General features: G+C 40.2%; 1 protein-coding gene across 4 annotated transcripts in view; it reads right to left on the bottom strand.

Annotated features, from left to right (window-relative positions):
- Znf281 (zinc finger protein 281) overlaps positions 1 to 12,241 on the bottom strand; it is a 141,177-nt gene that overhangs the window by 73,658 nt on the left and 55,278 nt on the right. For all 4 annotated transcript variants that reach the window (XR_009228780.1, XR_009228779.1, XR_009228777.1 and 1 more), the window contains exon 4: positions 2,094 to 2,223. The gene's annotated coding sequence lies outside the window, so the exon portion shown is untranslated. The remainder of the gene's footprint in view (positions 1 to 2,093; positions 2,224 to 12,241) is intronic.

The following is a 12,241-nucleotide window of genomic DNA, read 5'->3' as shown; positions in this document are numbered from 1 at the left end:
CATATTGCAGATTCACATTGGTTCCACATCCACTTTTTTACATACTGCCATACTAGTGTCTGTGGTATTCTGCTGCCCTTCCTATCCTCTACTATCCCCCCTCCCCTTCCCTCCCCTCCCCTCCCATCTTCTCTCTCTACCCCATCTACTGTAATTCATTTCTCTCTCTTGTTTTTTTCCCCTTTCTCCTCACTTCCTCTTATATGTAATTTTGTATAACAATGAGGGTCTCCTTCCTTTACCATGCAATTTCCCTTCTCTCTCTCTTTCCCTCCCCCCTCTAGACCCTGTTTAATGGTGATCTTCTTCTCATGCTCTTCCTCCCTATTCTGTTCTTAGTTGCTCTCCCTATATCAAAGATGACATTTGGCATTTGTTTTTTAGGGATTGGCTAGTTTCACTTAGCATAATCTGCTCTAATGCCATCCATTTCCCTGCAAATTCCATGATTTTGTCATTTTTTAGTGCAGAATAATACTCCATTGTGTATAAATGCCACATAATTGTATTTCATTTAGAGAGAGGGTTTTGCCGAGTTGCTTAGGGCCTTGCTAAGTTGCTGAGGCTGGCTTTGAACTCACCATCTTCCTGTCTTAGTCTCCTGAGTCGTTGGGATTACAGAGTGCACAAAGGGCTCCGTAAACATAAGAACCTAATAAATCTGAAATATCCAGCATAGCTGCTCTGCTAATTATTGGTGAACTATGACTTCATTTTCATTTATAAAAGTGTTACTACACATTTTCAAGAAAGAATTTTGAAAAAAAAATCTTAACCTTTTAGCAGAGGCTCACAACCTGTTACGTTCTCAAGAACTTTCCAGAAGATCAGAACTCACAACTTCTATACTTCCTATTATATCTAGAAGATAATTGCATAGAGTAGACAACCTAGGGGAAATAGGTATGTCATACTAGTTTGTCATCTGGTAACAGAACATGGAGAAGACAGGTTGTTGATACAAACCAAAAAGAGGCCACAGTAGCCTGAGTCCACTGTGGAATTTGAGTAAATTGTTCTAGGCAAACAGTCTGGGCAATTGCCACAGGCTGCTGAAATATTCAAAAAACAAAGAAAGCATAAAAACCTTGGCTTGTTGACCCGAATTCTGTCTTCTGCCATAGTCTATTATAACTCGTGGGACACTTTGGCATGATTGAGTCATCATGTTAAAGTGTTAAGCAGGCCTGTCATCCCCTTTCAAGTAGAGGTCATCAGGACCAACATTCCTCCAAGAAGTACAGCTGAGTGCTTGAATGGTCTGGATCATTTGGTGTTCAGAATTACAGTCTCCAGACTCTGCTTCAGCAAAACCAGAGTTTCTGCTTCATACATATACCAACTACTATAAAACCTGGTGTACTGCACTCATACACACAATCTTTTTGAAGTATAGAATATGTGTGAAAATTGGGGAAAAAAAAACAAAAAACGAGAAAATGGCATAAGGCCAAATGGTTTGGAAATCCCCGCTTAATTCCAGTCCTCCCCATAGTATTTATGCAAGAACCTCTAGGACTGGCCCCCTGTAAATTTCTGTTTCCGGTTTCTGACATTTTAATTTATTCATTTGTAAACATTTACATGGTACTTTATACTTTGTAAGTTGCTTTTATGGACAATCTCATTTTAGCCTCTCTACATCCCATTTTAAAAAGAAGAAAAATAAGTGACTTACCCAAGATTATAAAGTGAAATAGCAGAGAATAAAACCTATTTATTTATTTTAGTTGTAGGTGGACACAATAGGTTTATTTTGTTTCTTTATTTTTATGTGGTGCTGAGGATGGAACCCAGTGCCTCACACATGGGAGGTAAGCACTCCATTGCTAAGCCACAACCCCCGTTGTTTAACTTTTTGTTTGTTCTTTTTTGTTCATTTGTTTGGTACCTAGGATTGAACCCATGGGCTTCCTTCCACTGAGCCATATCCCCACCCTTTTTAATTTTTATTTTGAGACAGGATCTCACTAAGTTGTTTAGGTTCTTACTAAATGACTGAGGCTGGCTTTGAATTTGAACTTGCAGTCCTCCTGCCTCAGCCTCCTGGGTCGCTGGGATTATAGCTGGGTGCCACCCACCCCAGCACTTACCTGTTGTTTTACTTTAGCACACTTCTTTTTAACAAACAGAATGATTTATTCCTGTTTGCTTCTCTTTTATACTTCCAGTTCCCACCTTTGCCCACTTCATATGGAGACCAATAATTAATGGGTGAATTTCCTACAAAAGATAATATATGAACACAAATTCACTAGATGGATTTAAAGTCTTATCTAACCCATCTTTGAAAGGTGAAACGAACTACACTATTTCTGACAAATATCTTGTATATTTTACTCAACAATTTTTTTGATTTGACCTGAAATCTATGTGAATGTCAAGCACCTTTCGAAAGCAATGGGTCTACTCTGGCTCACATTCTCTTTTACTTCACTGTGAGCAGTTGAGGATGATGTATCTTTACAACCTAAGACTTTCAGCTCTTGATTCCATAAATAGCATCAAAATTATCTCTAAACCCCAGGCTATTAGTCATCCTTGTTCAAAATTTGTAGTATAATATTACTGCTTAAATTAGGGGAAAGAACTTGCAGTACTAAAGAATATAAAAGACTGTTGTATGCTCCTCCTTATTTTAATTTATGGTTAAATTAAATGACAGTTATCTATGAACGGAATAAGCCTCACCATTTGGCTGTTCATCTGTAGTCTCTGTGATCTGAGTACTGACTTCAGGAGCGGCTCATTCTATTGACTTCAAAGAGTTAAGAAGCATCAAACATATTGATAAGAGTGTTGAACTCAACTGAACTTTATCAATTAAGTAGACGAAACTGTTCAACTGGGTGATAGCCACTCGGGAACACCCTTTGTGACTAACAAACTGAGAGCTCTATTGGAACACACTCTTCAGGTCAGACTGCTTCAGGCTAAGATGATCTCTTCTGTGTTATTGCTATGAGATTCTGGAATTCTAGATAGCTCTAAAAATGCTCAAAAACAAAAGTATGTATCCCTTCTCCTGCAGCCACATACAAATGTGCTGACCCACGGTCTGCAAGAGTACAGGTTTTTGTATGGCATGAAATGAAAGCAATTTTGCCTTATGTATCAGGTTTCTAAGGCTCATTGGACGCCCTTTTATCAACAACACAGTATCTGCTCTTCACGCACTTGACACGGTTTCAAGGATCCACTGATGGCAACCTAGCACTTGCGAAAGCCCTGGGATATCTGAAACTGTCATATCTAAGATATACATCAACTATTCCTAGATTCTCTGAGTGTTCTTTCTTATAAGTCACACCATCAGAAGCCAATACACTGTTTGGATCACATTAGTGTTGTTCCATTATGAAAAAAAAAAACCTTTCGTTGAGTGATGACATTTTTTAAATGAACTTTTAAATTTATTTTTTATCCTTGTCAAATTTATAGATTGCATATGGTTCAGAGTTGGACAGTTCTGCAGGACCCAAAATAAAAAATATGGATCTCCCTCTCCCAGTTCCCATTTCCCAGAGTAACTGTTTCTCACTCTTTTAGCTGTGTTTTCAGTTTTTCTAAATAATAGAATTATATTGCTACTTACTGATTTTTGGGGAGGGGGGGCGTTCAATCTATGGATTTTCCACAATGATAAATATAAATTTGGCTTTCTTTAATCTCAGTCTATCTCACAACTGGCCCCTTGTTTTCCTTTCTTTGGGTTTACTCTTTCTTTTTGGTGGAACACATCCTGCAGTAGCCTCCTGACAGAGTGTGAATGGGAGGCAAAGTTGTTACACCATATATATCTGAAAATGTCTTCCCTACACAATTGATAGTACAGAATTCTAGTTTAGAAAGTATTTTCCTGCAGGATTTTCCTGCTACCTTCTGGGACTGCCATTGAACAGCTGGCTGCCTTCTTAGACTTGAACATTTTTGTGAAATTTACTTTCTTTGTGCATGGATTTGCTTCTCATTATTAGATGTGTTTGATGAAGTGGTTGGTGTGAGTCAGTTTTCATTCATTGTGCTGGACATTTATGTTAAGGTCTTAAACAAGTCTGGATGGCGCCTGGCATTTTGCCAGAGGGAGTGGTTAATGTTAAGGTCTGTAAACAAGTCTGGATGGCGCCTGGCAAAATGCCAGAGGGAGTGGTTTGTGAAGTAACGCCAGCGAGCCATTAAGTGTGGAGATTTCTTATTGGTTGACTGCTGTATCGAGTTTATGTTAATTAGATAAGCTGTGTGGAATGTATATATCCTGCCGCAGTCCGGCTGCAGCAAAATAACGGGGGGGGGGGGTGACGAACACCTGACGAACAGGTGATTGATCCTGCTGTATCAATCTACACAATCTCTTGTGTAGATTGATACAGCAGGAGTGGAAGCCGTTTATTGTAGGACAGGAGTGGTATTTAGTTTATGTTAATTATATAAGCTGTGTGGAATGTATATATACCACTCCTGTCCTACAATAAACGGCTTCCACTCCTGCATAACAAAAACTCGATACAGCAGTCAACCAATAAGAAATCTCCACACTTAATGGCTCCCCATACGCAGTTTCTGGCTGATTATCTGCGTCTGGCCGCCGTGACTCAGCCGTGACTCAGCGCTAGAGATGCTCCCGTGGAATAGAGAAACAACTCTTTGGTTCTTCCGTGAACCTTTTGAGGTGATACCAACCAAGCCTTCATAGGTAGTGGGCCCAGAATTGAGACGGGACCTGGGAGCGCCGGACTGGACCCACCCTTCGCATCAGACACCCGGGAACAAATGGCCGCCCTTCGCATTGGACACCACCGTGGCAGAGAACTGACATCACCAGAATTCGGTGGAGGGGATAGCTTCATTGAAACCGGGCTGCAGGTGTGTGAACCCTCGGGTCCCTCCTCTCCACACAGCGGGGAAATCTCAAGCCCCGTGAGCGCGATTGTCAGACCAAGGGAGTCAGGAGCAGCGCATGACCCCTGGCTACCGCTCCCACCAGCGCTGACAATGGAGGTCTTTTGCACCAGCTCCCGGGGTGTGGCTACCAGAGGGCAGGCAGAATAAGCTGACGGTTCCCAGCCCCGCGCTCCACAACCTTAGGGTCTGGGGGAATGGCAAACAGAGAGAGTGTGCCCAGTTGTTCAAGAAAATAGGGTACCTGGGAGAGTCAGACCCGGCGTGTAGACAGTTTTGTGGTGAACGTCACCGGTGAGCAAGCAGGGCCTGGCTGAAGGGAAAAGCGGGGAAGTGACTGGAGACCAGGAAAGGCCCTGGGCGTCCGGGACTGGAGAGCCACCCAGTTGGGGAGGAGGAGCCGCCTCACAGGGATTGGTTCCTGCATATCGAGAGGAGAAGCTTGGCCCGGTGGGCACAGCTCCACCTACTGGAAGAGAAGTTAATCGAACTCTAAGACTGCATTTAAAAAAAAATTTTTTTTTGTCTTTTCATTTCTTTTCAATTTCCTTATTCCCCTTTTCTTGAATTCCACCTGTTTACTCTCGTTGTCTCTAGCGACTTCTTCCCTCCCCTTCAAATAACTTTCCTCCCAAGCATTATAACGCTGTTTATGTGTAATTTACTAAATGTGTATAGGTAAATGTTCTGAGGCGTTATATAGTGCTACCAATTCCCTAGCTACCCCCAAATACTCCGGACCATTCTCCTGTTAATATCCCTCATCAGTAGAGCAATCTTCCAAGGTTGCCAAGATATACCAACCTCTATACCATCACATCACTCGACCTAAACATAAGTCCCAAGACCAAACCGCAGAGCGCTATATGATATCAGAATCTGTACGCATTTTATGAAACGAATGAATCTGCTTTAAAGTGCAATAAAATTCATCATCTCTAGTCATAGTCTCCCATCACAAAGGAGAGAATCCAGAGATACACAAAACCAAAATAAATTTATAGGAGTAAACAGTAACTCAGCAGTCAAACAGAACCGGAAGTAACATGAGCAGCATGAAAAAGCAAGGAAGAAAAGGAGTACAAACAATGCAGGACAGCCTTAATCTATAGGAGAACCTAGAGGCATCAGAAAAATGGTCAAATAAAGAACTGAAGGAATACCTTATACAGATGGAATGGAATCTTAGAGAGGACATAAGACAGCAAATTCAAACAATGAAAGAACACATTGAAAATGAATTACCTAAGCAGATTCAAGAAGCAAATAAGCAACGTTACCAGGAGATAGAGATTATAAAAAAAAATCAAACAATAATCCTAGAAATGAAGGAAACTATAAACCAAATTAAAAACTCAAACGAGAGTATCACTAGCAGAGTGGAGCAAGTAGAAGTCAGAATGTCAGACAATGAAGACAAAATATTTCATCTTGAAAAGAGTCTAGCCAACTCAGAAAGGCTGGTAAGAAACCACGAGAAAAACATCCAAGAGATATGGGATAACATTAAAAAAAAACAAACTTAAGAGTCATCGGGATAGAGGAAGGTATAGAGGTCCAAACCAACGGAATGAGCAATCTGTTGAATGAAATAATTTTAGAAAACTTCCCAGATATAAAAAAGGAAACAGAACTGCAAATTCTAGATGCATACAGGATACCGAGCACACAAAATTACAGTAGACCAACGCCAAGACACATTGTTATGAAGATATCCAATATACAGAACAAAGAGAAAATATTAAAAGCTACAAGAGAAAGGAGGCAGATTACATTCAGGGGTAAACCAATAATGTTAATGGCTGATTTTTTATCACAGATGCTGAAAGCGAGAAGATCCTGGAACAACGTATTTCAAACACTGAAAGACAATGGATGCCAACCAAGAATTTTGTATCCAGCACAATTAAGCTTCAGGTACGACAACGAAATAAAAATCTTTCATGATAAACAAAAGTTAAAAGAATTCGCAGCCAGAAAACCAGCATTGCAAAGCATCTTGAGCAAAACACTACACGAGGAAGAAATGAAAAACAACAACCAAAACCAACAGTGGGAAGTACCTCAGTAAAGCGAGAGTGGTGGGGGGAAGCTAATCATGGAGAAACAAACCATATTAAAAAAAAAAAGATAAATAATCAAACATGACTGGAAGAACAAACCATATATCAATTGTAACCCTAAACGTTAATGGCTTAAACTCACCAACAAAGCGACATAGGCTGGTAACCTGGATTAAAAAAGCAGATCCAACAATATGCTGCCTTCAGGAGACACATCTGATTGGAAAAGACATACACAGGCTGAAGGTGAAAGGTTGAGAAAAATCATACCACGCACACGATCCTCGGAAGCAAGCAGGGGTGGCCATCCTCATATCAAATAAAATCGACTTCAAGACTAAGTTAATCAAAAGGGATAAGGAAGGACATTATATACTGTTAAAAGGAACCATTCACCAACAAGACATAACAATTATCAATATTTATGCACCAAATAATGGTGCTGCAACGTTCATAAAACAAACTCTCCTCAAGTTCAAGAATCAAATAGACCACAACACAATAATTATGGGTGACTTCAACACACCTCTCTCACCATTGGACAGATCCTCCAAACAAAAGTTGAATAAAGAAACTATAGAACTCAATAACACAATCAATAACCTAGACTTAACCGACATATATAGAATATATCAATCATCATCAAGTGGATATACTTTTTTCTCAGCAGCACATGGATCCTTCTCAAAAATAGACCATATATTATGCCATAGGGCAACCCTTAGTAAATATAAAGGTGTGGAGCTAATACCATGCATCTTATCTGATCATAATGGAATGAAACTGGAAATCAATGATAAAAGAAGGAAAGAAAAATTCTACATCTTTGATATAGGGAGAGCAACTAAGAACAGAATAGGGAGGAAGAGCATGAGAAGAAGATCACCATTAAACAGGGTCAAGAGGGGGGAGGGAAAGAGAGAGAGAAGGGAAATTGCATGGTAAAGGAAGGAGACCCTCATTGTTATACAAAATTACATATAAGAGGAAGTGAGGGGAAAAAAACAAGAGAGAGAAATGAATTACAGTAGATGGGGTAGAGAGAGAAGATGGGAGGGGAGGGGAGGGGAGGGGGATAGTAGAGGATAGGAAAGGCAGCAGAATACAGTAGACACTAGTATGGCAGTATGTAAAAACATGGATGTGTAACCGATGTGATTCTACAATCTGTATATGGGGTAAAAATGGGAGTTCATAACCCACTTGAATCAAATGTATGAAATATGAAATTTCAAGAGCTTTGTAATGTTTTGAACAACTAATAATAAAAAAAATTTAAAAATTTTTTAAAAATTTTAAAAAAAGATATAAATGCCTAGAGGGAAGTTTCTATCGAAAGGCTTTGTTTTGATGCAAACCCCTGTGAAGCAATTTAACAATATTTTCAAGAGCATCAGCGTTCATGTTCTCTGACCCAACCAATAGATGATTCAGGGTCTGGAATTTAGAATCAAGAGAGTCAGATTTGGCTTAATATCTATCAATTTTTTTTCTTTTTTAAAAATGAAAAATCTTTATTTTTTACTATATTTTAAGTTTCAGTCTGCTTTAAGTTTTCTTTTTTTATTTCTTACATATATGACAATAGTGTAATGCATTACAATTATAATTATGCATTCACAGCACAATTTTTCGTAACTCTATATATAAAGTATGTTTTCACACCAAATTATGCCAATATCTATCATTTAACAAGTTTCTTAAGCTCCATGGCTTAATTTAATGCCTGATTAGAAGTCAGTACTCAATAGCAGCTCCTCAATCCTCTGCACTAGCACTGAACAATTTTTGAAAATTTGATAAACTGTTTTGTCTTTAATTTAAATTTCTTTGATTACGCATGAAGTCTGAGTCTACTATCCCATGCCTTAGGCCTGTAATAGATTTTATGGTTTTTTTCTCTGCTTTAAAAGAAAAAAAGGATTAAATCTAGCTTTTTTTTTTTTTGGAGGTGCTGAGGATTGAACCCAACTAGTCAAGCAGTCTACCTACTAAGCTATATTCCCATACCAGTGATTTGGTTTTATACAGTTATCATTTTGCTATCTCACAGAGTGTGGGAAAAACAGAAGAGGATCTAGAATATAAGGAGTGTCTATGGTGTTTACTAGATATGTTACATACTTCATTATATTTATTTCATATATTAGTCCATTGTCTGCTCCTATAATAAAGCACCCGAGGCTAGATACATCATAGAGAAAAGAAGTTTATTTAGTTCACAGTTTTGGAGGCTGAAAGTCTAAGATTAAATGGCCACATCTGTTTAGCCTTGGTGAGGATCTTCTTGGCTGGGTCACACATGGCAGAGAAATAGTCACACATGCAGAGAGGCCTTATTTTAAAACAACCTACTCTCGTGAGAATAATTCACTCCATGAGACCAGCATTAATTCCTTCTGAAGGCAGCACCCCCGGTGACCTAATTAACTTGCACCAGCCCCCCTCAACACCACCACACTGAGGACCATGCCTCTAGCCCATGAACCTTTGAAAGACAAACCACAGCCAAACCACAGCATTCCCAAAATAACCCTTTTGCAGATAAGAAAAGAGAGGTCACTAATTGGCCCAAGGTCACAAGTTACTAAGTAACAGGAATTCAAACCCAGGTCCAAGTTCATTTTCTTTTTCTAAGGCTACACAGCCTTCTCATGGAATCAGATGGAAGAATAATGAGATTATTGTGCATCTGTTGACACCTGTGGTACCATTTTTTTTAGACTAGCAAACATGCTTGACATTCAAGACGATCATACTTGGAGAGGAGAGGGCAAGACCCGCTCTGGGTGACAGTCTCAACTGCTTGCCTTGCCTTGCCAGTATTCCCCTGTGTGATGAGCAGAGCTCTGACACTTGGTTTATAAAGTCTTGTCCACTTCAGGATAGGTTATTGCAAGCAACAGACTTAACGGCTCCTTTTTATAGCTTAGGACATTAAATTAGGTTCAGAGGAGAGAATCCTTGTTTGAAAGCTTGAGGATTCCATTCTGTGTGGCTCTGGATGAAGGACAGGCGCGTCCAGAAATGACCAAGCTACAGTCAGCAGCTCCTACAAAGAGGAGCTCCTACTTAAGAGTTCTTCTAAGTGAGAGCAGAAGAAAAGGCAGAGACTTTCGAGCAGGAAAATAACAATTCCTCCGAGCGGAGATGTTCCCTTCAAAGCTCTCTCCTATTGCGACTTAGCAAGTCTGAGAACTTTGATATCTGGCTAGCTTTAGAAAAGATATCACTGGGAAAGAGAGAGAGCCTTGACCTCAGAAAGTAGATTGTGATGCCAGGAGCAGAACACTGAGCCCTCGATTCACATTGAGGGCTGTTTCAGCACCAGCCGTGAGCCAGGGGCTGGGGTACAGGGTGGCTAACATTCAGTCCCTTTGTTCAAGGAGTTACCCACCTGTTTATCTCCTTTGGGTGGTTAAACTATCAAGTACAGAGGTCATCCAGGGCATTGGCATCGTCCTGCAGGCCCGGTCAAGTCAGGGAAGGTTCACTATATGCCATCTCAGGTACTATTCTAAGTATTTTACAGAAATTTCAAAGGATGAGTAGGAATTTTCCAGAGAGCTATCACATTCTTAATAAAAACTCATTTTTAAAGATTGGCCTTGTGGGGAAAACATTAGCTGGTAGAGGTCACAGCTGGCCCCTTCACTGTTGGCCGAGTTTGAACTTTTCATTTCAGGAGCGTCAAGCAGGCTAACCTAGTTTGGAATGTGGGCTTTCGAGGGAGGCTCTGTCTTGTCTTCCTGTTGTTTTTAATTTTGGGTACTGGAAACTGAACCCAGGGGTGCTTAACCACTGAGCCACATTCCAGCCCTTTGAAATATTCTTTTTAGAGACAGGGTCTCGCTAAGTTGCTTAGGGCCTCACTATGTTGCTGAGGCTGGCTTTGGGTTCCTAATCTTCCTGCCCCAGCCTCCCAAGCTGCTGGGATGACAGGTGTGCGCCACCGGCCTGGCACATTCCTGCTATTGATTGCAATAGCCAATAAATGTTTGAGGGGTCAGTAAATGAATGATTGAACAAATTAAAAAATGAATGTGGATCATCAAGTGGAAATACAACCTCTAGACAAGACTAAATAAAGGCACTATCTCTATAGACCATAACAGAAAATAAGCAAACAGATTAATAAGAAATAATCAACAATTTTACTTAAAAATTATTTTCCCTTAGGAATTGTAGATTTAACCCCCCCCCACTAACTGGAGAGTTTTCACATTCTTTTTCACATTTGACATCCTTTTTTTTTTTTTTTGCATTTAAGGAAAGAGACCTAGAGAGCAATGGGAAATTATTCTTCACTAAGAAGAACCTAAAGGCCCTCTGAGTTCAACTTTCCAAGGAACTATGCCTCTTTTCTAAATTTTTTTTGGGGGGGTGCCAGGGATTGAACTCAGGGGCATTCAACCACTGAGCCACATCCCCAGCCCTGTTTTGTATTTTATTTAAAGACAGGGTCTCACTGAGTTGCTTAGCACCTGATTTTTGCTGAGGTTGGCTTTGAACTGGAAATCCTCCTACATCAGCCTCCAGAGCCACTGGATTACAGGTGTGTGCCACAGCGTCTGGCTATGCCTGTTTTCTAGATGGGCAAGAATGAGGGTGAGCTCAGGCTGTGTTGTGGAGTAGGAACAAAGGACTTAGTAAGATTTTGTGATGAGACAGGATTCAGAGATAAGGCAAAAGATTGGTAGGGATTATGATAAGGTTCAGGGATGGCACTGAGGGTAGACTATCTCCTGCACAGAATACTTGATCCAAGGGTGGGTGCTGTGGCACACGCCAATAATCCTAGCTGCTCGGGAGGCTGAGGTAGGAGGGTGTTTGAATGAGACAGCAATTCCCAGATATGCTGCATGTTACAATCACCTGGGGAACTTTGAAAATCCCAATGCCCAGGTAAGTCATGCTGAAAAGCACCCCAGGTGCACTAATGTTCTGCAAAGTCTGGAAATCAGTGAAATGCATGCAAGCACTCTACCAACTGAGCTATTTTCCCCAGTCCTCTTTTTTTTATTTTTCAAATTTTTTTAAAAAGACATTTCTTTAAAAAAAAAAAAGGTAACAGGAGGATTTGTGCTACCACCCACTAAAATATACCATGCTTCATTTCAAGCAAATGAAATGGCTTGTTGCTAAGAGACAGGAGTGAAATAGAGCCCAGAAATACATCAACATCCATAAAAAATGGAGGCTATAAATTCAAATGATCAAAGAAAGACAGGTTAATTTTTTGGCGGGGTAAGGGGTTACTGGGGATTGAATCCTGAATT

Source organism: Marmota monax, unplaced genomic scaffold (genome assembly GCF_021218885.2).
Source record: "Marmota monax isolate L192 unplaced genomic scaffold, Marmota_monax_Labrador192_F-V1.1 WCK01_AAM20220418_F8-fsc00099, whole genome shotgun sequence".
Taxonomy (NCBI): Eukaryota; Metazoa; Chordata; class Mammalia; order Rodentia; family Sciuridae; genus Marmota; species Marmota monax.
The sequence above is the reverse complement of the archived record's forward strand: the minus strand, read 5'-3'. Positions and strand labels throughout refer to the sequence as shown.